Genomic DNA, 25,882 nt, shown 5'->3' on the forward strand with positions numbered 1-25,882 from the left:
GCCACGTCGACCAGGCTCCTCTGCTACCTTTTCATACAACAAGCCATCCTTCGCAGTCCTGTGAGGGGGTTATTCACGGTCCTCTTGCAGTGATGGTTAGCAGCTCCCTGATCTCAGCGGCTCCCCGGTTGCTCATCTTGCTGATGTGACGATGCGTTGGGAGAATATTTGGCCCTATGACAGTCTGTAAGTTTCAAAACGGCAGTTCACTGCTCTGGCTGCCAGTATCGTCAGTGTTGATATTCTCGGAGGTGTTACATGTAAGAGAACCGGTGAGCGTAATGTTTGCGAGTTCGCATCATCATCATCATCACCTCTGTCCACCTCACGCCGAGCCGGCACATTGACAGTATTGACATAGCAGTGGAGGCAGCATTAAGTGTACCCTCAGAGGAGGAAAACTGCTGGGCTAAAACTGACCCCCAATTTGCCGCACTCTGTCTGAAACCTTGGACTGAGCCGCAAAAAAGATGGGTGAATTAGCAGCTCATGGCCAGTGGGAAAGCATCCTTTGAAATCAGCAGATGGATGTGCAGTGAGAGAGCTTTACACATAACCATGGAACTGAGTTACATTCAGGGTAACTCATATTTTAGGTACTAAATGCTCAACCCTCTAACAGGCTTCACTATTGATTTCAACCAAGTGAAGATGAGTTTCCTTCCAGTTTGACCCCAAATGACAATTCCAAGCACAATGCAAGCTCAAGGGACCAAACAGTTTTGGGAACGCCTGCCTGTGGGTCTTGCACTGCCTTGTCCTCCAACACAGGCAAAAATTGTTAATGAACCATCTGCCATGTCACTAAGACATGACCAAATACAGGATGGGGTGGAGGACCAAGAGGCAGCAAAGAAAATGCCCTCAACTGACAACTAAACTCAAAAGTGCTGCAGATTCTGCAGTACCCCTAGTGGCATGGGCTCTGTGACAAAAAAAACATATTACTACATATCATATTACTACAGATGTGTGGAATTAATTTGAAATAATACACTTTTGGACATTGATTGGGGATTGATTGGAGAAAAAAGCATGCATTTCTCTTTTCCCTCATTCTTTGAACAGATATCCCTCTCTCAACGCTGATGACAGCAAAGAGGATCCTCAACTCAAGATTTGCTGAAGTGGTGTTTATCTTTTGATGATGATTAATGAAGGGTCCTGCCTACAAAAAACACAAGAGTTCTTCCTCATCAGACAGGCGATGCTGATGAAGCTGAAAAAGTGTGCTCTGATTACTGGCTCACCTCTTATTCCTACTTTTTTATGGGGTTTTATGTCTATGTGTGTCACAAAAAACACATGTGCTGATGTGATGGGCTGTTTCCTTGTCCAGCTCTAAGTCCTGCCTGTCTAATAGTTGTACATCATTGTCCACTGTTAATTCCATGTAACTGGAGTTGAGTGCTAAATCCATTGTGCCTTAATCACTCGACACCCACTGCTACTACGCTAATTTGACAGTATTTATCTTTTTTCAACTCTGATTCATCCATCCATGATTACAGGACAGACAATTACAAGAAATAATGCAAGACAATTTTTTTTGGTAGGTATGACTTTCTTCCCACAATGGAACAAAATTACAGGTATTTAACATAAAAATTATGCCAGGGAAAGTACAGGGCAACATTGTTTTTTCTAATTCATTTTAAAGAAACATGCTAACTTGTGTCAGACAAGCAGAAAGATACCTGTCCGTCCTTCACTGTCAAGCAAAAACATAGTAAAGCAGGCAAAATTAATTTTGGGTAATGTGTATAAGATGATACAAAGTTCATCAGAAGAAAACAAAGTATCAAACAAAGGGGTTAACAGGCCTAAGTCGTGGATGAGTACAAAGTAACAACAAAACCAATTTAAAACAAGGCTGAAAACTTAACTTACTGGACACTGAGGAGCTGGGAACATGATGTAACATGACATCACAATGACAAAACCAAGCACAAACACGATGATCTGACACGAGACAATTGGAAACCAAGAGGTTAAATACGCTGGGGGAAATGAGGCACAGGTGGTGCAATGAACATAGATGAGACACATGAGGTAAGGGAGCACAGGAAGACAGGATACTAACTACAAAGTAAAATGGGAACAAGAGACAAAGATTATGACATCATCCCAAAAAATGAAAAGGGCAACAATGGTGGAGGCAGTGATAATGGCTAGTTTCTGATCCACAGAAGACACATACTTTTTTTTTTAAATATATTGCACAAACAAGTGAGAGAAACTTTATTTTAAACATTTAACTGAATAACAAAAAATACATTCAATTCATGGGGTTTACTAGGCCTCCAGAACCAACAAAAATAGTGCTTGTGGATTTTACTATGGCTTCTTTTGAATGTACTGTTGTGGCAGCAACTGAAAACTGACATGATTCCCCTTGGCTTTGTTGTAAGCAAATACAGGAGTGGTTTAGCATATTACATCACTTGATGAATTTGGTCCGCAATCCCAGGGGAGAGGTATCTGCAGGGGAGAGAGCCAAAGCAGAAGAGGATAAAGTGAGCAGGGCTACAAGTGCTATGCTGCCCAAACTACTACTCTGAATATCCGTCTTAAAAACAAGATAATTTTTGCACTGCTATTTGAAGTCCTGTTCAACACATTTTAGAAATGCTCAACTGTGTACACTTGCCAATGGACTCAACCAACCCCATTAACCCTTAGGGACCCATTTATGCAAAGTGCATGACTTTTGACATGCATTCTTTGGGCTCAAATATCTCTGGAATGGTTTATCAGAGCTCAATCACACTCACATCACGTGAAACTGCACAGCTGCACCTTTCCAATGCCTATCACTATCCTATCCACAATACCTATCACTTATTTTTGTGTTTATGTATTTGTTAGAAAATAATTTTTGAATTTGTCTGAATTTAATCATAAATATGGCCAAGCTGTGCGTTGATGTGCACTCCTTTTACTCTCATCTAAATCAATTACGAACCCGTCATGAGACAGATGCATGCATGCATATCATATGAAATGGCAGAAACAAAGCTTTACAATGATATAAGACACATACATGTGAATCAAATGCATCTTTTTACAACTAGACTGATAATAGACTGCAAAATAATAAGTTTCCTTATTTGTTTACTCCAGTATTTTACTCATACTTGTCAATCGCATCATAGAGAAGAACAACATGTCTTACCAGCTCCTGAGTTATCATGTTTTTCTCTATGACAAATTACGTCCATAATCCAATTTGGATGACTGTAAATTCCTGCAGGGTGTCCATAAGCATGACATTGCATCCTTTTTCTGAATGATAGAAAAGTTTTGCTTCTCAAAACCTTTTCCAAACTTTCTCCAAGTAAACAATACAGCAAGGGTGTACGCATTTTGTGGACGGACACGAATGTACATGTGCATTTACAGTAGACTAGTGCGTAAAATGTGCATGGAGTACACTGAAAATGTGTATGTGCAGGTTGTCCGAAACTGACCAGTGGTGACCTGACCTGAACCTAAACCACTGAAAAGACGCACTTGGCAGAGTGGTGTACAGTGACAGAAAAAAAAAACTTCACCAAAGAAATATACTGCAGCTGAAGTGGCACAACTCATCTATGAAGATCACACAGCAGACTTTGGTTCCAGTGATCTGGATAATGGAAAAGGCTTTGAGAGTGGATGTTTTTGAGAGATGATTTTTCATGGAATGGATCCAACTCAAGATCCAATATTTATATAAATTGTAACATGATGTTTATAGTGTTGTATATAGTTGTGTGTTCTTGTAAATACTGTATTTGTTCAATGCATGTTTCTTTTAAAATGAATTAAATTTTGATCATGAGGAGAATATGTGTTTATTTCATTAAATGGCTTTTATTCTCATCATGCACACACCACGTGTTTGCAAATCGTGAAGTCATAGCACATCCCGCCATCATGGTGCTTATATTATCAGATTCCAGGGAAACTACCCCAACTCAAATTGCAAAGATAAGTGTGCTGGAAAACTTCTATGATGAGAATAATGTAGAAAATCCCAAAAATTATTTATTTATTTATTTGATTTGCACAACCGAACATATAATTATTTAGAGTATACATAGTTCTTTCCAAAGGAACCCTAGGAGGGGCTTATGCAGGGACCTCACCAATTACAGGACATTACATGACTTTCGTTTAGTTATAAAAAACAAAAAACAAAAACAAGATCAGCACAAAAAATTTAAAAAACAAAACAAAACAAAAGCAAAGTAAAAAACAAACAATAATGCAGGGTGGTAAAAAGAAATTTTAGAATTGAAATAAAATAAAAGTGAATGGTATATTTGCCTATCATCTACTTTCTCACTTGGGTATTTAATGTATATGTTAGACTTCTTTTATAAGTGGACAGAGAGGATGTATTGGCCACAAGGTGGAAATGGGTATTCCATAAGGAGACACGTTTGTATTTTATAGAGAACTGCCCCCTGGAGGTACTATATAGAAGGACATGCAGTAGGTTGGATTGTTTTGTGGGGTAGGAATGAAAACTGGATTTTGACTGGAAGTATTCATTGAAGTGGTCAGGTAGTTCAGTATTTTGGTATTTTGTCTTATAGATGAAGACACATGTTTGGAGGATGTTTATATCAAAGATGGTTAGGATATTGAGGGTTGTGAATAGAGGTGCAGATGGATCCAATGGATTTGGTTTTGTTGTCAATCTAACAAATGTTTTTGTAATATATACAGTTTTTGGAGGTAAGAAGGATAGGTACTAGCCCACACAATATTACAATAGGCTAGGTAAGGATGAATTAAACTGTAGTATAGGGTTTTTAAGCAGAATCTATTTAAAAATTGACTAATTTTCCTGACAATCCCCACAGATTTCGCAACTTTCTTTGAAATCATGTCAATGAGATCTTTCCAGCAGTACTTCTCGTCAACCATTACACCCAAGAATGGTGTGGAGGCAACTCTACTGATTTCATTACCCTCAATGGCGATCCTAGCTTCCCCGGGGTTGTATTTTTTTCTTTCCTGCAAATATTGTAAAATTAGGTTTTTTTTAATATTTAATGATAATTTGTTAAGTTGAAACCATTTGCTCAAGATGTCCGAGATGTCTGTGCACACAATACCTGCATGGAGCACTTTGTTCACTTCATTAGTTAAGCTGTTATGTATTAAAGTAGCAGACTTGTCAGTCACCCTGGTTGGTTTGTGAATCACTGGATAAAAATAGTTTACATATAGGGTTTTTAGGAAATTCTGGGTAGGAGGATGTACTTCATTTTTAAATAAATTTATATTAAAATCACCAAGAATATAGCACATCTTGCCTTCTTTGTTTATTTGGTCTAGAATAGTAATCATGTTTTCATTGAAATTGTCAATGTCTGTCGGGTGGTCTGTAGACACAGCCAACAACAATTCTCCTGCCTCCATTTGGTAGTATAATTTCTAGAAAGTGAGATACAACATCATCAGAGTTCAGTGATAAGTCCGCTCTATTTATATAATCATAATCCCTTCAGATGTACATTATTATCCCACCACCAGTCCTCACCTCTCTGGTCTGATGGACAGAGCTGTAGAGGAGGAGCTCATATAAACCTTTTGTGTCGTCACTAGCCCATTTCTCTGTTAAGGCAATTATTGAGAAATTGTGCTTCAGAGATGATGAAAATAATGAGGGGGGCTCATGATTAGCATTGAGACTGCGTATATTAAGGTGGAGAGTTGTAAACATTTGGTTTTCACGAGGTAAAGAATCAGTAAGCTCTTTGAGTTGTTTCTCAGTATAATATGTGCAAGGCTCCTTCATTTGTGGGTTACAGTTTATATCGGGGTCTACTCCATATAGTCCTGTGTTGGACACCTTCTTGTTCAGATCAAAGGGGTTGAAAATCATATTTTCAAAATTTGTACTATGGTGATTTAAATTGCTATTGAACAGGAAAATAGGATCATCATCGTCAACATCATAAAATGGAAGGTGTACTGCACATACAGTAAATGACAGGTCCAAGATTCCCATACCCTGGACTTTGTGTTTGAGGCAGTACACTTGAGGTGAAACTTATATCTACATATACCACAAGTGATACTTTGTACTTTCACAGGTTTAAGGCATTTAGGACAGGTGTTTGTTACCTTAATTGTTATCAGAAAAGGAAATAAACATGATAATGAAAATAAATATGATAATAAAAATAAATAGAAAAATAAAATAACAGGTGGTGTCACCACCTATATAGGGGTCATGTGGGTTACTTCGGGGTTGAGGTAGCTGAGGGACTGGATGGGCTATTCCCTCTCCTTGAGGGGTGAGTGATCAGCTGGTCATACCTTAGATAGGCAATGTCACCCTTTTCCTGAGCAGCCCACATCTGAGGCAGAGGGGCCTTCCTTCTTTCTCGCACTTGAAAAATCCTCATTTAGATAGATACCGGTGTTTTTTAGTTTTTTAGCATTTTCAAAAATGTTGGCTCTGTCTTTAAAATTGAGGAACTTTACCACGATGGGTTGTGGAAATTTTGTAACACAATTTTTTTTTGTGTTTAACTTTTTTTTTTGTGAAAATATATGTTAGTAGTACCTAGTGAACTGATGCCATGTCTTGATAGCGTAGACTGTACCGGAAAAAAAACAAACAAGGTATAGCATGTAGAGCTTAACCTTATAATGACCAAGATCATAGCTGAAACGCAAAGGATGAAAAATTACCCCAAAATCAGCTTGGGTCCCGAAGGGTTAATCAAATACTACTACTACTACTACTACTACTACTACTACTACTATACTACTAATACTATTTCAAAATGTCAGCACTATACCTTGTCATGTCACGTAGTTTTGACAACTTCTTTGGAGGGCAAAAATCTGATTTTAGTGAGTCAGTGTTGTAATGTATTTGGACCATGCCAACACCAAAGCACCATGATAAAAGAAGCAAGCATTAGACATTACTGCCCTTCCACAGAACCTGATAAGACAAATTTTATTTTCAATATTGCAACAAAGTCTGTGACAATAAAAAATATGCACACAAGTGCATCCAGTAGCCCTCAAATGTGTTGTGGTGTGTACTGCTCATATAATTCACATTTGTTTACCCACTTTTGTGATACTTTGGAACAACGATCATTCAAAACCATATTCGCATGCTAAATATTGGAACAAATTTTACTGGACCACAGAGGGATTCAGTTTGCCAAACAAAACAAAGTCCCTATTGATTGTTCTTCTGTTTGTCCAAACAGCTGCTTTGCACTGTGTTAGTTGGTTTCCTACTGCAAACACACTTCTCCAACATGTTTGTCAGGTAAATACCAAACATCTCTACAATGAGCCTTGTTGAAGAGCGTTTCATCCCTTGATCCCCCTTTCAGTTTCACGATGACAAAAAAATGTTCAAATGTTTTTCTTTTTCTTTTTCATTTACTGAACTCTTTTTTTGGTCCATACACACATCACTCAGAGACAGAGCTTGAGAACTAACAACTGCGCATTACCCTATTCTGCCTTGTGATGGCAAACTACTGTCTATATTTATTTTCAATAGATAGGAACAAGATTAGGTGATTATTCAGATATGTGTTTACAAGTTCTGGAGCTTCACTGCCCCCAGTGGGTTTCACTGAAGAATGGTGCACAGACAGGTTACACTCACACAGTTTAACAGGACACTAGTAATAAGCTATTCCTCAAATATTGCTTACTATCAAATCAGAACTATGAACAATTAAAATGCAACCTCAATGAATTCCTTTGGAGAAGGAGGAGCAGGGTATTACTCCTGTGATTTTCTGGCTCTAGAAGTATGAAATAATGAAATTGAGATTTCACATGCTGACCATTCAGGAGATAATGGAATGTGTTCACCATGGTGCCTGGTTCACTTCCATTGTCCTGACAGATGGATATTTGCAAGTCTCTATCATCTCAAAACCCAGGGAAATCATTTGTTTCTCATTCCAAATTGTGTTGTATCAATACAACCACCTGCTGTTTAGCAGTTCCCATCTCCAAATGTGTTAGATAGGCTCTAAAGAGAAATCAGACTAATCTAGATAACCGGCATTGGTTGGATCACCCCAAGGAGGAGACTCTGTAACAAACAGAAATCTGTGACCTGTCAACTTTTTAATTTATCTGGGACTTGGATTAGACATTCATATAAATGCAACTTTGGCAGTAAAGAGTGGAGGCCTTGATCATCATGACACCAATGATTTATGTTCTGATTCTCTAAACATGATCTGGTGCAGAGGTGATTTATTTTCTATTTGATGTGGCCAGGCCTATTTTGAGTGCATGGAGAGAACTTTCCATTCTCCCCAGAGCCTTTCTCTGCTGTGTCTCCAGTGGGGAGCTGAGACCCACCAAGACTGACTGACTGCTTCAGTATTTAGCTTAACACAATGGATGGAAGTGGGAAGGCAGTGTGGCGTCACAGTCAGAAAAGTAAGCGAACACACTTTTCTCCAAAGCAGTCTTTGCCTATATTAACATAAATGGGTTTTTCCTAACATTTGTTTTCTTAATAACAATTTGAAATAAGACAAATTGTATCGTTTGAATCTGGCACATAACCCTTTGCCACTTCATCCGTGCACACACAGTTTTTTCAGACCCAAATTAACCCACTCTGCACACTGCAGATAAGAAGTTGCCTTTCTGTTTGTTTTTCTTGTGCATCATGTTCAGCATCACAAATACAGTCACCACATCCAAAAGAAATAAAAGTTTTGTCAAAACAGCACTGTACAATATTTGGTCACTGCAGTGAAAACAGCATTGAGGACAGTGATGGTGTTTCTGGGGCATTTTTCACTCTTGATGGCTTTTTAAACTTACTGCCAATGTTAGAGTTGAATTTTTGGCTGTGATTACAAAGTTGCAGAAGTTACCAATGAAGCCAAAAACTTTCATTATGCCATGTGCTGCATTAATTGTGATAAACTAAAGGAAAAATTCATGTTTTTTTTTAATCATTATTATTGTTACTAAACCTTTTCCTGAGACCCAATGATAATCTGAGCCAGCATTTTATAAATTACAGAGCAGTGAATGAGTCAGGCAAACTGTCAGTTCCTATTGTTGAAACACTCCCGAGTTTTGATTAGGGCTCTGTCGGCAGTTGCAGATCTCATCCACCCCCGGAGCTCTGCCACCGCGGAGTTGCTTAACTGCCTCGGCGACTTCTACCCCAGAAATTGGATGACCCCCCCCCCCCCCCCCCCAAAGCACTGGCTCCTCCATGGAATATGTGTTGGTGGTATTGAGGAGTTCCTCAAAGTATTCCTTCCACCTCCCAGTTATCTCCCAAGTTGACGTCAGCAGCCTCCTGTCCCCACTGTAAACTGTGGGCAAGTTGCTGCTCCCCCCCCCCCCCGAGGCGACGGACGGTTTGCCAGAACCTTTTCAAAGCCGACCCGCAGGCCAACCATGCACTGTAAGCCTCCTTCTTCAGCCTGACAGCTCCCCTCACCTCTGGAGTCCACCAGCGGGTTCGGAGATTACCACCATGACCGGCCCCAGCAGCCTTACGGCCACAGCTCACAACAGCAGCCTTGACAATGGCAGAGTGGAACATGGCCCATTCAGACTCAATGTCCCCCCCAGGATGTGGTCAAAGCTCTGCCAGAGGTGGGAGTTGAAGTTCATTCTGACAGGTTCTTCCGTCAGGCGTTCCCAGCAAATCCTCACTTCTTGTTTAGGCCTGCCAGGTCTGCAGGGCGTCTTCCCCTGCCACCTGATCCAACTCACCACCAGATGGTGATCAGTTGACAGCTCAGCTCCTCTCTTCAACCAAGTGTCTAGAATATGTGGTCGCAGGTCAGATAATACAATTATAAAATCGATCATAGACCTAAAACCTAGGATGTCCTGGTGCCAACTGCACTGGTGGGCATCCTTATGTTCGAACATGGTGTTAGTTATGGACAAACTATGACTTGCACAGAAGTCCAATAACTGCACGCCACTTGGGTTCAGGTCAGGCCTGCCGTTCCTCCCAATCACGCCCTTCCAGGTCACGCTGTCATTGCAAGGACAATGGAGTCCCCAGTCGGGGCACCACCCAGCACCCCCAAGGATTCCAAAAAGGGTGGGTACTCTGAACTGCTGTTCAGCGCATAAGCACAGACAACAGTCAGGACCCATTCCCAGACCCGAAGGCACAGGGAAGCAACCCTTTCGTTCAACGTACAGACAGAGAGTCTGGGGGCTATCAAAAAGCCCACCCTGGCCCTCCACCTCTCACCCGGAACAATTCCAGTGAAGTAGAGAGTCCAACCCCTCTCAAGGAAGGTTCCCAAACCACATTGCACCAGACCCTTCTGGTTCCTCCTATGGGTGGTGGGTCCACAGGAGGACGTGTCCATATATCCTTTTCGGGCTAGGCCCGGCCAGACCCCATGAACTAAGGCCCAGCCACCAGATGCTCGCCATCGAGCCCCTACCCCAGGCCTGGCTTCAGGGCAGGGCTGGGTACACAAACACCTAAGTTTAACTTCTATGAGGGATCTGTTGAATCGTTCTTTGTCTGGCCCTTTGCCTCGGACCAGTCTGCCTTGGGTGACCCTACCAGGGGCAAAATGCCCCTGACAGCATAGCTCCTAGGGTCACTAGTGCACTCAAACTCCTCCACCACAGTAAGGTGACAGTTCCAGGAGGAAATAAAACTTGTATTTATTTTTTTCTTAAGTTTAATGTTTGCTTTAGATGTAAAGTAATCGAAGGAATGACAGAGAAATTGAATGTTGAGAATGCGTTGATGAAAGCCATCACATTTGAGGCAGTGAAAGAATGCCTGTGGGTCCCCACTGGTACACCCTTGTCTGTCTTGGGTCTGTTGCTCAAAAATGCTATTCTGCATTTCAATAAACAAAAGTATCACAATAAGTTTTATTGCCTAAGTAGATTTGTTATGGACTATTTAGGCTTTTGAATTAGTAAAATTTCCTAAACATGTATCTTCTCTTGTAGATAGCCAGCCTCTCTATCAGACCATGGTGCACCAGACTACCTCTTCACCATATCATAGTAGTAGTTTCTGAAAGTGAAATCCACATATCGTAGATTTGTTACAAATAAAGTAAAATATTTCAAGCCTTTATCTCTTTAAATTTGGTGATTATGGCTTACAGAAAATGAAAACCCAAAATTAATTGTCTCAGAAATGTTTAATATAACATAAGATCATTTAAAAGTAAATTTAAAACAAATTTCAGGCTTTTGAAAGGTGCGTTCTATTCTATTACTCAATACATGGTTGGGCCTCCTTTTACATGAATCACTGCATCAATTTGGCATTATATGGAGGCGATCAGCAGGTGACACTGATCAGGTTGATAAAAGTCTAGGTTGCTTTGATAGTGGCCGTCAGGTCATCTGAATTGTTGGGTATGGGTCAATATGTAACCTTTATAAACATTGATGGATAATTCCCACTAGAATAAGCCTGACAAATTCAAAGTAAGTCAAGCTCAACGCGCTATCCACTTTCATGGAATAGGCACTGTTCAACCTGATCTTGTCTGTGTTTGTTAGAATATGGACTTTGTAGAAATGGAGAACTTTCCTCAGACCACCATGGGTGGTTATCAGAAATCATAATGTGGAGCCAGAAGAGGAGCCTGAGGACATCGGAGTCTTGATTTTGGGACCAGAAGTCCTTTCTGGCCTGAGAAGAATCACTCATGGATAAGCCATGCAATTTGAATTGATCTACGCACTGAACTTAAGCTTCCCACAGGTATGGAAATGTACATTTGAAGTGTTCCAGAAGATATTGATGAACCTGGATGGCTCACCCAAAGCCCAGTCATGAAAAATAAAGATGCTGCAGTAAACTGTATGGTGCAGTTTTTCCATTCCAGTGGATTTATCACGATCCCTGTCTCGTGTTTCCTGTTTTATTTTGTAGTCACGTCCTGTCTTCCTGTCCTCCCTCCTGTGATTACCCCATGTGTCTCACCTGGGTGATTGCACCACCTGTGTCTTGTTTCCCCTCTTTTATTTAACCTGTGTTTCCTCAGTTGCGTGTTGGGTCATTGTCATCGTAGTCATCGTCGTAGTGTTAGGTGTTGTAGTAGTCACTGTCACTATCGTCATTTGCTGTCGTTGTCAGTCTAAAGTCTCAAGTTGCCAGTCTCAAGTCTAAAGTCTCCAGCGTCCCCGTCTCAAGCCTCCAGTGTCCTCGTCTCAAGCCTCCGTTGATCTTTATAAACCTCTTTAGTGCACCCTCCAACGTTCTGCATTTGGGTCTCCCTCATCCACCAACACACATTGTGACAGAATGACCCAACCACCAAAGTATCACCAGTTTTACTTATGTAACGCCAAATCAAAACAAAAGTTATCTCATCACACTTTACAAGTAGAGCAGGTCTAGTACCACACTCCTTAAATGAATTTACACCCAACAATTCTCCATGAGCAAGCACATCAGGCAGCAATGGCGACGAAAACCTTCCTTTTAACACGCAGAACATCGAGCAGATCCAGGCTCAATGGGGATGGCCTTCTGCTTTGACCAGTTGGGGAGAAAGAGAGCAGGAGAGCGGGGCAGAGATAAAAAAACAGATCGTGGAGAAAGACATATAGAGAAGGAAAGAGAGGGACAGAGATAAAGAGAGAGAGAAAGGGAAGAGACTGATGGACAGACGGGGATGTGAGCACGTGGTGCTGAGGGTGGCAGCTTGAGCCTCTTCAGGTATGTAGCCTCCTCCAACGGCACCCAGGATCTGGGATGCAGGGAGCCCGAAGATTCCGGAGAAGAAGGCGAGTTAGTAACACATGAGTATGATTTATATATGACACATATAGAAGGACAGAGAGGAGGAGAGAGAAGCCCAGTGCACCATGAGAAATCCCCCGGCAGCCTAAGCCTATAGCAGCATATCTAAGGGCCAGTCTCAGCAGCCCTAAAGATAAGCCTGATCAAAAAGGAAGGTCTTGAGTCTGCTCTTAAAGGTAGAGAGGGTGTCTGCATCCTGGACTGAAACTGGGAGGCGGTTGTACAGGAGGGGAGCCTGATAGCTGAAGGACCTCGCTCCCATTCTACTTTCAGAAACTCTCGGATTCATAAGTAACCCTGAATCCTGGGAGCAAAAGTTTCTAGCTGGGTAATAAGGGACTATGAGCTCTGTCAAATATGAAGGTGCCTGACTGTTGAGGACTTTGTACGTTAGAAGGAGAATTTTGAATTCTATTCTGAATTTGACGGGGAGCCAATGAAGAGAAGCCAGTACAGGAGAGACATGGTCTCTTCTACTAGTTCTCGTCAACATGTGGGCAGCAGCATTTTGGACCAGCTGGAGAGTCTTTAGGGACTTACTGGCGCAGCCTGTGGGAATTGCAGTAATCCAGCCTGGAAGTGACAAAAAGCATGGACTAATTTTTTTTGCATCTTGTTGAGACAGGATGTGCCTGATCTTAGCGATGTTACGTAAATTAAAAAGTAGTCCTAGAGATTTGCTTAAATGTGGAAGTTAAAGGACAGATCCTGATCGAAGAGAACTCCTAGGTTCCTTACAGTAGTGTTGGGGGCCAAGGTAATGCCATCCAGGGAACCTATCTCATTAGATAGGATGTCTCTAAAATGTTTTGGGACCAGCACGATAACTTCAGTTTTATCAAAGTTTAATAAAAGGAAAATTATGGGTCATCCAAGTATTTCTCCTTTAGACAGGCCTCCAGTTTAGTCAGCTGACTTGTATCATGTGGCTGCATTGATAATTACAGTTAAGTGTTGTCTGCATAACAGTAAAAATTAATCAAGTGTTTTCTAATAATGTGACCCAGAGGAAGTAGGTATAGGGTGCAGAGGATTGGTCCAAGCACAGAGCCTTGTGGAACACCATAACTGACTACAGTGGTTTCAGAGGGGTTATCATTAGTTAGTACAAACTGAGATCGACCTCTCTAAACCAGTTTAGTGCAGTTCCTTTAATGCCAATGACATGTTCCAGCCTCCGTAGAAGGATATGGTGGTCAATAGTGTCAAAAGCTGCACTAAGATCTAATAGGACCAGCACAGAGACGAGTCCCTCATCTGATGCTAGTGGGAGGTCACTGAACTTTATCTAGTTCTGATTCTGTGCTATGATGAATTCTGAACCCTGACTGGAAATCCTCTAATAAGCTGTTGCTATGGAGAAAGTCACAGAGTTGTTTATCAACTGCTTTCTCCAGGATTTTGGAGACAAAAGGTAGATTTGATATTGGTCTGTCGTTGGCCAAAATTTCTGGATCCAGGGTTGCTTTTTTGAGAAGGGGTCAAATTAATGCTACTTTAAAGGACTGTGGGACGTAACCAGATAACAGCGACGCATTGATCATGTCCAAGAGAGACGTGATAATGAGGGGTAGGGAGTCGTTAAGAAGCTTAGTTGGGATGGGGTCTAGAAGACAGGTGGAGACTTTAGAGGAGGAAATTATTGTACTTAGCTCATGAAGGCTAATGGGAGAAAAACTATCAAAATGTATGTCTGGTCCTACAGCTACCTCTAAGGTTTCTGGGGTTATTGGTGCCATATTGTCAGCTGATGGTAGGAGGAGAAAAATTTTCTCTATAATAAGTAGAATTTTGTTATTAAAGAAGTCCATGAAATCATTGCTACTCACGGAAACAGAAATACTTCGCTCAATAGAGCTGTGGCTCTCTCAGTCTGGCTACAGTCCTGAAGAGAAACCTGGGGTTGTTCTTGTGTTACTCAATTAATGCTGAGTAGTTGGCTGCTCTACTTCCATGACGGGCTTTCCTTTAAGTTTTAAGGCTATTTTGTCAGATTACATGTGACTCCTTCAGTTTGGAGAAGCGCCATATTCTCACCAGTTTCTGAGTATTTTGTTTGAGCTGTCAGGTTTCAGAATTGTACCAAAGTGCTTTCTTTTCCTTGGATTCATAGTTTTCTTTTTTAATGGGGCAATAGAGTCCAAAGTGTCTCCTACGATGCCTGATGTAATATCAGTAAAATGATCAGTTTGGGAGGGACTAAGGTTGTCAACAGCTACCTCTGTTGTAATAGGACATGACACTGAATTTAGCACCAATGGAATCGCTTCCTTAAATCTAGCTATGGCCTGATTAGACAAACATCTGGAAACTGCAGTTTTTCTTCGTGAAGTGTAGTCGATAAGAACAAATTCTAAAGTGATTAATTGATGGTCAGATAAAAGCGAGTTCTGTGGAAATACAACTAGATATTCAGCCTCAGTTCCCTGTGTCAGGGTGTGGTTGTGACTATAGCTTTTGGTTTACAGCTTTTGTATTCACACAAGGGACTGTTGGGAGCCAAATAGCCATATCTACTGTAGAGTCATTTGACAAAGAAATGAATTCTTCTGATCCATTTAACAATTCTGAAGCTCAGACTCCAGAATGTCCTATCAATGCCACTGTTTACCTCTGAGGACTGGTGGAACGTAAAGACAGAAACCAAGCAGTCCCTGGAATGATTTAATACAAATATTTTATATGACTGATTCTTTCATGTTTACAGCTGAATAGAGCATCCTGTCCCGGGGAATACAAAAGAAGGATGGACTGTTTTCAAACAAATTGGCTTTTAATTTCTGCATATTACTAAGAGAAATCTGATACACAAAGGTCCTTTTTTGCTATTATAATTAGGGCCTGAGCTAGAAGGTACTGCAGGCGAAGACCCTATTATGTTTGCACGGCAGAGAAACACAGAGGGAGCACTAAAAACATACACTTACGAGTATCGCAGCCCCAAAAAAACACAGGGGGGTCCAGAAGGTGAGGTCTCCCATTGAAACCAATGGTGGCAAAAATTGTATCTGAAATTGTAACGTATTTTTATTTATTAGGGCCTGAGCCAGAAGGTACTTCAGGCGAAGACCCTATTATGTTTGCTCGGCAGAGCAACACATTAGCAGCACTAAAGACACTAAACAGTGTCCCAGCCCCCTCCCCCACCACCACCCATGAGGCAGCCCAGCCAGACGGCCCAGAGCCAGTTTTCACACCCACACCGTTAGCAGCTCCCTCTTAGATATGATCAATGTGTCACTGTTATCTGGTTACGTCCCACAGTCCTTTAAAGTGGCAGTAATTTGACCCCTTCTCAAAAAAGCAACCCTGGATCCAGAAATTTTGGCCAACTACAGACCAATATCAAATCTTCCTTTTCTCTCCAAAATTCTGGAGAAAGCAGTTGCTAAACAGCTGTGGGACTTTCTCCATAGCAACAGCCTATTAGAGGATTTCCAGTCAGGGTTCAGGATTCATCATAGCACAGAAACAGCACTCGTCAGAGTTACCAATGACCTCCTACTAGCATCAGATGAGGGACTGGTCTCTGTGCTGGTCTTATTAGATCTTAGTGCAGCTTTTGATACCATTGATCACCATATCCTTTTACGGAGACTGGAACATGTCATTGGCATTAAAGGAACTGCACTTAACTGGTTCAGGTCATATTTACTAGGTCGATCTCAGTTTGTACTCACTAATGATAAACCCTCGGAAACCACTGCAGTCACTTATGGTGTTCCACAAGGCTCTGTGCTTGGACCAATCCTCTTCACCCTTTATCTGCTTCCTCTTGGTCACATTATTAGGAAACACTCAATTAACTGATGTAATTATCCTGAGCCCAAAACATCTTAGAGACACCCTATCTAGGAAATGGCAAGGCAAGGCAATTTTATTTGTAGAGCCCGTTTTCACAAACAGTTTGTCTCAGTTTGGGGGCGATTCAGAGCTCTGGTGGATCTGTGGAAACACATAGAGACTGAGAGACACAAGGCCAAACTACAAAGTACAACAAGTAATGGTAATGACAGTTCCAAAAATGTGCGGGGAGGAGAGAGGAGAGGAGGGAAGGGCTCCATGTAACCTGATGTGTCCCCCAGCAGTCTAAGCCTATAGCAGCATAGCTATCAATGGTTCAGAGCTCCCTGAACCAGTCCTAACTGAAGGCTCTGTCATAAAGAAAAGTCTTAAGCCTGGACTTAAGCGTACTTAGTGTCTGCCTCTCTGACCCATGGAGAGAGCTGGTTCCATAGTAGTCCCAGTCTGTTTTTAGAGATACTGGGAATCACTAAAAGACCTGCATTCTGGGAGCGGAGTGCTCTGGTGGGACAGTAGGGACTAATGTCACACCAGAGCACTCCGCTCTGTAGGATCTAGAATCGACTTCAAAATCCTTCTGCTGACGATTCTAGATCCTACAGGAAGCCAGTGGAGAGAAGCTAAATTGGGAGAGATGTGTTCTCTCTTCTTAACTCCCGTCAAAACCCTCGCTGCAGCGTTCTGGACCAGCTGGAGACTCTTTAGAGAGTATTTAGGACATCTTGACAAGAGAGAGTTGCAGTAGTCCAGCCTCGAAGTGATAAATGCATGCACCAGTTTCTCAGCATCACTCTGGGAAAGGATATTCCTAATCTTAGCGATACTTTGCAGATTGAAGAAGGCAGTCCCAGTCACATGCTTTATGTGGGAGCTGAAGGAAAGGTCCTGGTCAAAAATGACTCCAAGGTTCCTTGTAGTTGTACTTGGGGTCAAGGTGATGCCATCTAGAGTAGCGATCTGATTAGAGAGTGTGTCCCTGAGGTGTTTAGGTCCAAACACGATGACCTCAGTTTTATCTGAATTTAGCATTAAGAAATTAGAAGACATCCAGGATTTAATGTCTTTTAGACAGTCTTGCAGATTAGTAAGCTGGCTTGTGTCGTCTGGCTCCATCTACAAGTAAAGTTGTGTGTCGTCCGCATAAAAGTAGAAGTTGATCGAGTGCTTCCATATTATGTCACCTAATGGGAGCATGTAAACAGTGAAGAGAATCGGTCCTAAAACTGAACCCTGTGGTACAGCATATGTAACTCTGCTATACTCTGAATGGTCATTATTAACATTAACAAACTGAAACCTGTCAGATAAGTTGGACTTAAACCATTTTAGAGCAGGTCCTTTAATCCCAATTTCATGGTCTAGTCTCTGAAGCAGGATGCTGTGGTCGATGGTGTCAAATGCAGCACTGAGGTCCAAAAGTACAAGTACAGAGACGAGACCTCTGTCTGAAGCTATAAGAAGATCATTAAGAGACTTTAATCAGTGTTGTTTCAGTGCTATGGTGTTCACTGAATCCAGACTGGAAGGCTTCTAAGAGCTTGTTGCTGTGCAGATGTTCATGTAGCTGCTCCAGGACAACCTTCTCAAGGATCTTGGAGATTTAGGGGAGCTTGGATATAGGCCTAAAATTGGCTAACACATCTGGGTCAAGAGAAGGTTTTTTAAGTAAAGGGTTGATGACAGCCACCTTAAAGGCCTGTGGCACATAACCTGTGACTAAGGAAAGATTAATTTGATTTAATATGGACGTGTTGACGAGAGGGAAGGCATCCTTAAGTAGACTTGTCGAGATGGGATCCAGCAGACAAGTGGCTGACTTGGAGGAAGTGACTGCAGAAGTTAATTCTGACAGGTCGATGGGGGAGAAGCTGTCCAAGTATGCACCAAGTCTGGGAGGTGCTTCTATGATGACTGTAGTCTGTCCTCCATTACTGGCAATCTTTGTTCTAATATTCACAATCTTTTCAGTAAAGAAAGATAGGAAGTTGTTACTGCTGAGAGTTGGGGGGATGCATGGCTCAACAGCACTATGGTTTTTGGTGAGCCAGCCCACGGTGCTGAAGAGGAACCTGGGGTTGTTCTTATTCTTTTCTATTAGGGACGAGTAGTAAGCGCTTCTAGCATTACGGAGTTCTTTTTTATATATTAATAAACTATCCTTCCAGGCTTGGCGGACTTCCTCATGCTGGCTGGAATGTGTCTTCCTTTCCAATTGTCTGGTCTTCTGTTTTAAGGCACGCAGCTCTGGGCTGTACCAGGGAACTATTCTTTTTTGGTTGATAACCTTCTTTTTCAGGGGAGCTACGGCATCAAGTGTCCCAAGGAGTGCTGCTGCAGTGCTGTCCACAAGATAGTCTACCTGGGTGGGGGTGAAATCAGCATCACTGCCCATTATATTACGACAAGATGTGGCAGCAAGTTCTGCTGGAATAAGCTCCTTAAATCTAGAAACAGCAGTGTCAGATAGACATCTACTGAAGCGGGACCTTTTCCCAGGTAGGATACAATTTTTTAAGGGTAAATTCAAATGTAATTAAGGAGTGATCAGACAAGACGGGGTTCTAAGGAAGAACTGTGATGAGGTCAGCTTCTATTCCATAAGTGAGTACTAAATCAAGGATGTGATTAGAAGTGTGAGTGGGTTTGTTTACCCTCTGACAGAAGCCAACAGAATCAAGAAGCGACTTAAAGGCAGTGGCCAGAGAATCATCATTGACGTCCATATGGATGTTAAAGTCACCCACTACAATGACTTTGTCTGAGTTCAATGCCAAGTTAGACAGGAAGTCAGGGAATTCTTCTAAGAACTCAGAATAAGGAGCAGGAGGACGATACACCACAGCAAGGAAGAGTGGTTTCTCTGCTCTCCAGTCTGGGAGGGAGAAGCTGACAGTCAGGCTCTCAAATGAATTATATGAACTGTTAGGTCGAGGGTTAAGCACCAAATTTGACTGATAGATTGCAGCTACTCCTCCTCCTCTGCCAGTGGTGCGAGGTACATGGTAGTTAATGTAACCAGGAGGGGAAGATTCATTTAAACTAACATACTCATCTTGCTGCACCCGGGTTTCAGTAAGTGCTAATACACCAATCTGATAATTAGTAATTAAATCGTTCACTAGGAGAGACTTGGATGGGAGAGATCGAACATGAAGCAAACCACATTTAATAGTTGTATTGGGTTGATTTGCTGGAGCAGTTGTTTTAATTTTAACTAAGTTGCTATAAATTACTCCTCCAGATTTGGGTGTAGGCTTATATAGCCTCGGGGCAGACACAGTTTCTATAGGCTGGGTGGGTGACAACACGAAGGAACCAGCAGAGGGGCGTGTTAAACTGCAGCTCTGCCTGCTGGTCTGAACTCTCAGTGCTTGTCAGGGATTAGTATGGCTAATAAATTGGCCTATGTTCCTAGATAAGAGAGATGCACCATCCAAAGTAGGATGGATGCCATCTCTCCGAATCAGACCAGGTTTTCCCCAGAAGGAGCTCCAATTGTCTATATAAGCCAAATTGTTATCTAAGCACCACCTAGACATCCAGCGATGGAATGAACGCCTGCGGCTAAACATGTCGTCACTCGCTAAATTGGGCAGCGGGCCAGAGAAAACTACGGAGTCCGACATTGTTTTAGCGTAGTTGCACAACGAAGCCATGTTTACTTTAGTTAATTCCGACTGGCGAAGCCGGGTGTCATTAGCGCTGACATGTATTACAATCTTACTGTATTTAACCTTACGTTTTGCCAGCAGCTTTAGATTTGCCTCAACGTCGCCCGCTCTGGCCCCTGGGATGCACTTTATGCTCGCTGGAGTCTCTACCTTCAAGTTGCGGAGAACAGAGCTGCCAATGACTAATGTCAACTTCACAGCGGGGCTGCGAGCAACATAGCCGACATGTAGAGTTTGACTCTCAGCGGGTGTGTCACTGAGTGGGGAAAAGCGGTTGGAAACATGAAGGGGTTGGTGGGCAAACACGGGCTTACTGCATCTAGGTTTGCCTCGTGATGTAACCCAGTGGGACTGCCTAGTTCCCAGCTGCTCGGGAGCTGCGGGGGAGCTGCTAGCGGTGGCTAGGTGGCTCCACACCTGCTAAGGTGGACTAGGAAGCTCCTGAAGGTAAAGGACTAGCGCTAGCTTCCATGGTGTGGAGCCGGGTATCCAACTCACTCAGCCTCGCCTCCAGGATTACAAACAAACGACACTTATTACACGTACCATTAACACTAAAGGAGGCAGAGGAGTAACTAAACATCTGGCACATGGAGCAGGAGAGGGAGGGAGAGGTGGGGGGAGAGGCGGAAAGAGAGAGAGCAGCCATAGCTAGTATGCTAAGGTGAACGAGTGGACCTGTGGCTAATATAACAAATAGAACGAGGAATTTCAGAGCAAAGTCCTGCTAAAGGCTTAAGTGACAGAAACCTATGTATTACACCAAAACGTCGTACACAGTGGTGCTCTAAGCGATTAAATTAGCAATACACCTGAGGGAGGATTGAGAGAGTCGAACAACACAGTGACAGTATTACAGGCAGGAAATGACGTAACACGCTCACCGAAAGTCTTCCATCTAATGAGATAGGTACCCTGGAAGGAATTACCTTGGCCCCCAGCACGACCGTTAAGGAACCTAGGAGTTCTCTTTGTTTAGGATCTGACCTTTCATGCCCACATTAAGCAAATTTCTAGGACTGCTTTCTTTCATTTATGAAACATTGCTAGGATCAGACACATCGTGTCTCAAAAGGATGCAGAAAAACTAGTCCATGCTTTTGTCACTTCCAGGCTGGATTACTGCAATTCCCTCCTATCAGGCTGCACCAGTAGGTCCCTAAAGACTCTCCAGCTGGTCCAAAATGCTGCTGCCAGCGTGTTGACGAGAACTAGTAGAAGAGACCATGTCTCTCCTGTACTGGCCTCTCTGCATTGGCTCCCTATCAAATTCAGAATAGAATTCAAAATTCTCCTTCTCATATACAAAGTCCTCAACAGTCAGGCACCTTCATATTTGACAGAGCTCATAGTCACCTATTATCCAGCTTGAACCCTTCATTCCCAGGATGTGGAGTTACTGGTGGTTCCTAGAGTTTCTAAAAGTAGAATGGGATCCAGAGCCTTCAGCTTTCAGGCTCCGCTCCGCTCCTGTGGAACCGTCTCCCGGTTTCGGTCTGGGATACATGCACCCTCTCAACCTTTAAGAGCAGACTTCAGACCTTCCTTTTTGATCAGGCTTATAGCTGGGCTGCTTAGGCTGGCCCTTAGATATGCTGCTGTAGGCTTAGGCTGCTGGGGATCTCCCATGGTGCACTGGGCTTCTCTCTACTCCTCTCTGTCCTCCTATATGTGTCATCCATAAATCATACTCATACATATTACTAACTCATCTTCTTCTCCAGAGCCTTTGGTCTCTCCTTATCCCAGATTCCGGATGCTGCTGGAGGAGACCTGAAGAGGCTCAAGCTGCCACCCGTAGCTCCACCTGCTCACATCCCCGTCTGTCCATCAGTCTCTTCCTTTTCTCTCTCTCTTTATCTCTGTCCCACTCTTTCCTTCTGCATATCTGTCTTTGTCTCTGCCCCGCTCTCCTGCTCTCTTTCCCCCCAACCGGTCAAAGCAGAAGGCCGTCCCCATTGAGCCTGGATCTGCTCGACGTTCCTGCCTTTTAAAAGGAAGTTTTTCGTCGCCACTGTTCCAGGATGTGCTTGCTCATGGAGAAGTGTTGGGTGTAAATTCATTGAAGGAGCGTGGTACTAGACCTGCTCTACCTGTAAGGTGTCATGAGAGAACTTTTGTTGTGATTTGGCGCTATGCAAATAAAATTGACTTGACTTGACTTGACATTCAAAACCTGGAACTAGACTGTTCTTGCTGTCAATGAGCGCGCGCAATATGCGCATACCGCACATACTGCGCATAATGTAATTTCATCACGTGAACATGCATGAAGTTTGCTGAAATTTGGCACGCACGTCCGGTCCGGCAAAAAAAATGATATTGAAAAAAAAAATTCATAAAAACTCAATAGCGCCACCTAGGGAGCCAAAAAACTAAAAACAAAATTGGAGCGCTATAACTGCTTGCACAAATTTCCCAGAGACATGGGACCAACACCGTTGGACTCGTCTCATCAAGAAGAAAAATTCATACGATCTGACCCCTCACCTATCTACAACAGAATGTCCACAAATTGGACAAAACTGTCCAAAATAGGACAATTCTCACTTCCCGAACTAAATCTATCTCCTCCTAGGGCATTAATGGTATCGCTTCCAAACTTTGCCCTTCAAAAATCTTTAAAAGTTTTTATATGACTCACTCGGTTCCCATTTTATAAGCCGTCAAAGATGAGGAGACACGTTTCACGTTACAATGGAAACCAATGGGGAGGCCAAGTCTTCTCATGGGACATACTCTCAAACAAATGCTTCTCACTTCTACAAAACACACCAATGGTTTCCTCAGAAAAATCCCTACAAAAATATGGTATTACATTGCACTTTGAAATAATATTTGCAGAATTATTTGATTTTCACACACTAAAAATGTCCAATTTTCCTCTGCTCTCCACTCTAACACAGATGAATGAGATTTTTTTACTGTTGTCACGGAAACCAAAAGGAGAGCATCTCCGCCCTCATGGTACATACTCTCAAACAAACGCTTCTGGCTTCCAAACTACAACACCCACACCTTCGAAAAACACACCACTGAATTCAACTTTTGACCAACATATGGGGGGGGTTATGACTTTTTCACACTAACACTGCCAAAATCCTCCTCTGCTCTCTACTCTGACACAGATGGCAGACAGAGAGCAGAGAAGGGAGGGGCTCTTCAAGGGCCAGCTGCCAGCTCTGCACTCACACTGTGCAGCAGACTCAGGCTTCTATCTCTTAAACTACAAGGCCTAGGGATTTGCCAATTACACCGTTGGATTTGGGCCGGCGTCAGTGACGCGGCCAAAGGCCACGTGGGGGCTCAGGCCCTAACAATGCTGCTTGCAGCTTTAACTGTTCATATAGTTTGCATTAATGGTATATTTTTCTTGTAAGGCCAGTAAATTAAATGGTCACGCATTCACACTTACAGTCATACCGACGGTCAATATAGAGTATCCAATTAGCTGAGTCCCCTTTTGCATATCTTTGGACTGTGGAAGGAAGCCAGAGTACCTGGAGAGAACCCATGCAGGCACAGGGAGAACATGCAAACTCCACACTGAAAGATCCCATGCCCGAGCCAGGACTCAAACTCGGAACCTTCTCTCTGTGAGGTGACAGTGCTAACCACTGCACCACCGTGCCACCAATTAGCTAAGATTTCAGTGTTTTATTTTTTGTAATTTGCAGCAGCAGTGCTGTGAATAATAATGTTATTGTCACTGTAAAATTTTAAAGACGACAGAAAATAACATAATTATTCAATTAGAAAAAAATTCTGTCTTAGGAGGAATTTAAAAAAGGCACAATTTATTTTTACTCTGCTCTTGTGAAGCTGCTAAATGCTCCATTATGTTCACAAGTGGGCTGCACGGTGGTGCAGTGGTTAGCACTGTGGCCTCACAGCAAGAAGGTTCCGGGTTCAAGTCCCGGCTCAGGCACGGGATCTTTCTGTGTTGAGTTTGCATGTTCTCCCCGTGTCTGCGTGGGTTCTCTCCGGGTACTCCAGCTTCCTCCCACAGTCCAAAAACATGCAATTGGGGACTAGGCTGATTGAATACTCTAAATTCACCGTAGGTGTGAATGGTTGTTCGTCTCTCTATGTCGGCCCTGCGATGGACTGGTGACCTGTCCAGGGTGTACCCTGCCTCTCGCCTGTTGACGCTGATATAGGCTCCAGCCCCCCCGTGACCCTTAATGTGTAGGAATAAGTGGAAGATGGCGATGGATGGATGGATGTTCACGAGCTAGTTATTTGTTTTCTCTCTGTGCTGTTGTGTTGAGTAGGTTGTGTATGCTAGGACTATTAGGGCTTTCATGATGAAAAGAGCGAGGTTGGTAAGAGCAGTAACTGGAAAATTTAAAGCATTAGCTGAGACATAATAAATGGCACATAGATCTAAATACAAATGCAGTTTGATAACTATTTGGTATTTGAGGGTGTTGCTTTGATTTGTGTTGCTTTGTGTTTCTCAAGGAGTAGGCAGTACTGCTCATCATTCCTTTGCTGCCTTTCAAATTTTGTATAGAAGTGCCAAGGATGCTGAAATTTGATTTGAGGGTGTCGAGAGCATGTCAGTCTTCTAGTTTGTGCTGTATTCATGCTTGGTTTTGGGTTATTTTTTTAATTAATTTGAATGGCACGTGAACTAATAGTAGATCTACGAGTACTGATAACATTTTCTTTGGAACCTTTTCACGCTACAAGACAAGTCTTTTATTATCCCATGTACATCATACAGTAAAATGTGTCCTCTCCATTTTATGGATCTTGATCAGTATTTCTTCGAGAACATTTGGTGAAAATTGATAGAAGTTGCAGCTTTGGGAAGAGAGGCAGCTGCTGCTTGCAGGTCCAGATCATCATCTGGCCCGGTCATCATTTCTGCAAGGTCTTCCACTGTTGTCTTCTTCTCATCAAGTTGTTTTATGATCTAATTCTTCTGCGCTAGCAGAGCTTTCACGCTCTGGCTAATGGGCGTTACTTGGTCAAGAAGAGGACCTTTAGCATTCTGACACACAGTTGCAAGACAAGAGAGCAGTGCAGCAGTGATTAAGATATAGTTACATGTATTCTGGCAGCCGGGAATGAAAATAAGTGAAAGTGCCTGCATAAACTGATTTGGCATTTAAGGTCATGTCCATCAAGATACAAAACACATACATTTCATTCTTAGCATCAATGAGCTGCTGATGGTGTTTGTCCTGTTTGCTCCTTTCTGACACTGCTTGTTCTCTGTCAATGAAATGCCACCTGCCCTCACGCAAAGAAAGCAAGTTTTTCTTCTAAATCACTTGCTTTCAAAATTTGTTGGAAATGTAAATTTGTCTCACTCCATAAAATATTCATAAAGCTTGAGTGTGAATTAAGTTTGTGTTTTATAGGGAAAATAAAAGATAGTGCTGCAGTAAATGCAGTTTTCCTGATCTCCCAACCCACATCCAGAGACTTAATTACAGCTCCAAACATCAAAAGATAGCATTGACATCAGTACAGTCAGATTCTTTTACCAAAACCATGGTAAACTTCATATAAAAGAGGATCACAAGATTACAACAGTTTAAAAATCCTAGGTCCTTGCTTACAAATGACACTTCTCATCAACAATGATGAATTAACTGCATATACTAGAGAGGCAGGAAAT

Source organism: Aulostomus chinensis, chromosome 20 (assembly GCF_037954235.1).
Source record: "Aulostomus chinensis isolate RoL2024-O1b breed Wild chromosome 20, RoL_Achi_v1.0, whole genome shotgun sequence".
NCBI classification, from domain to species: domain Eukaryota; kingdom Metazoa; phylum Chordata; class Actinopteri; order Syngnathiformes; family Aulostomidae; genus Aulostomus; species Aulostomus chinensis.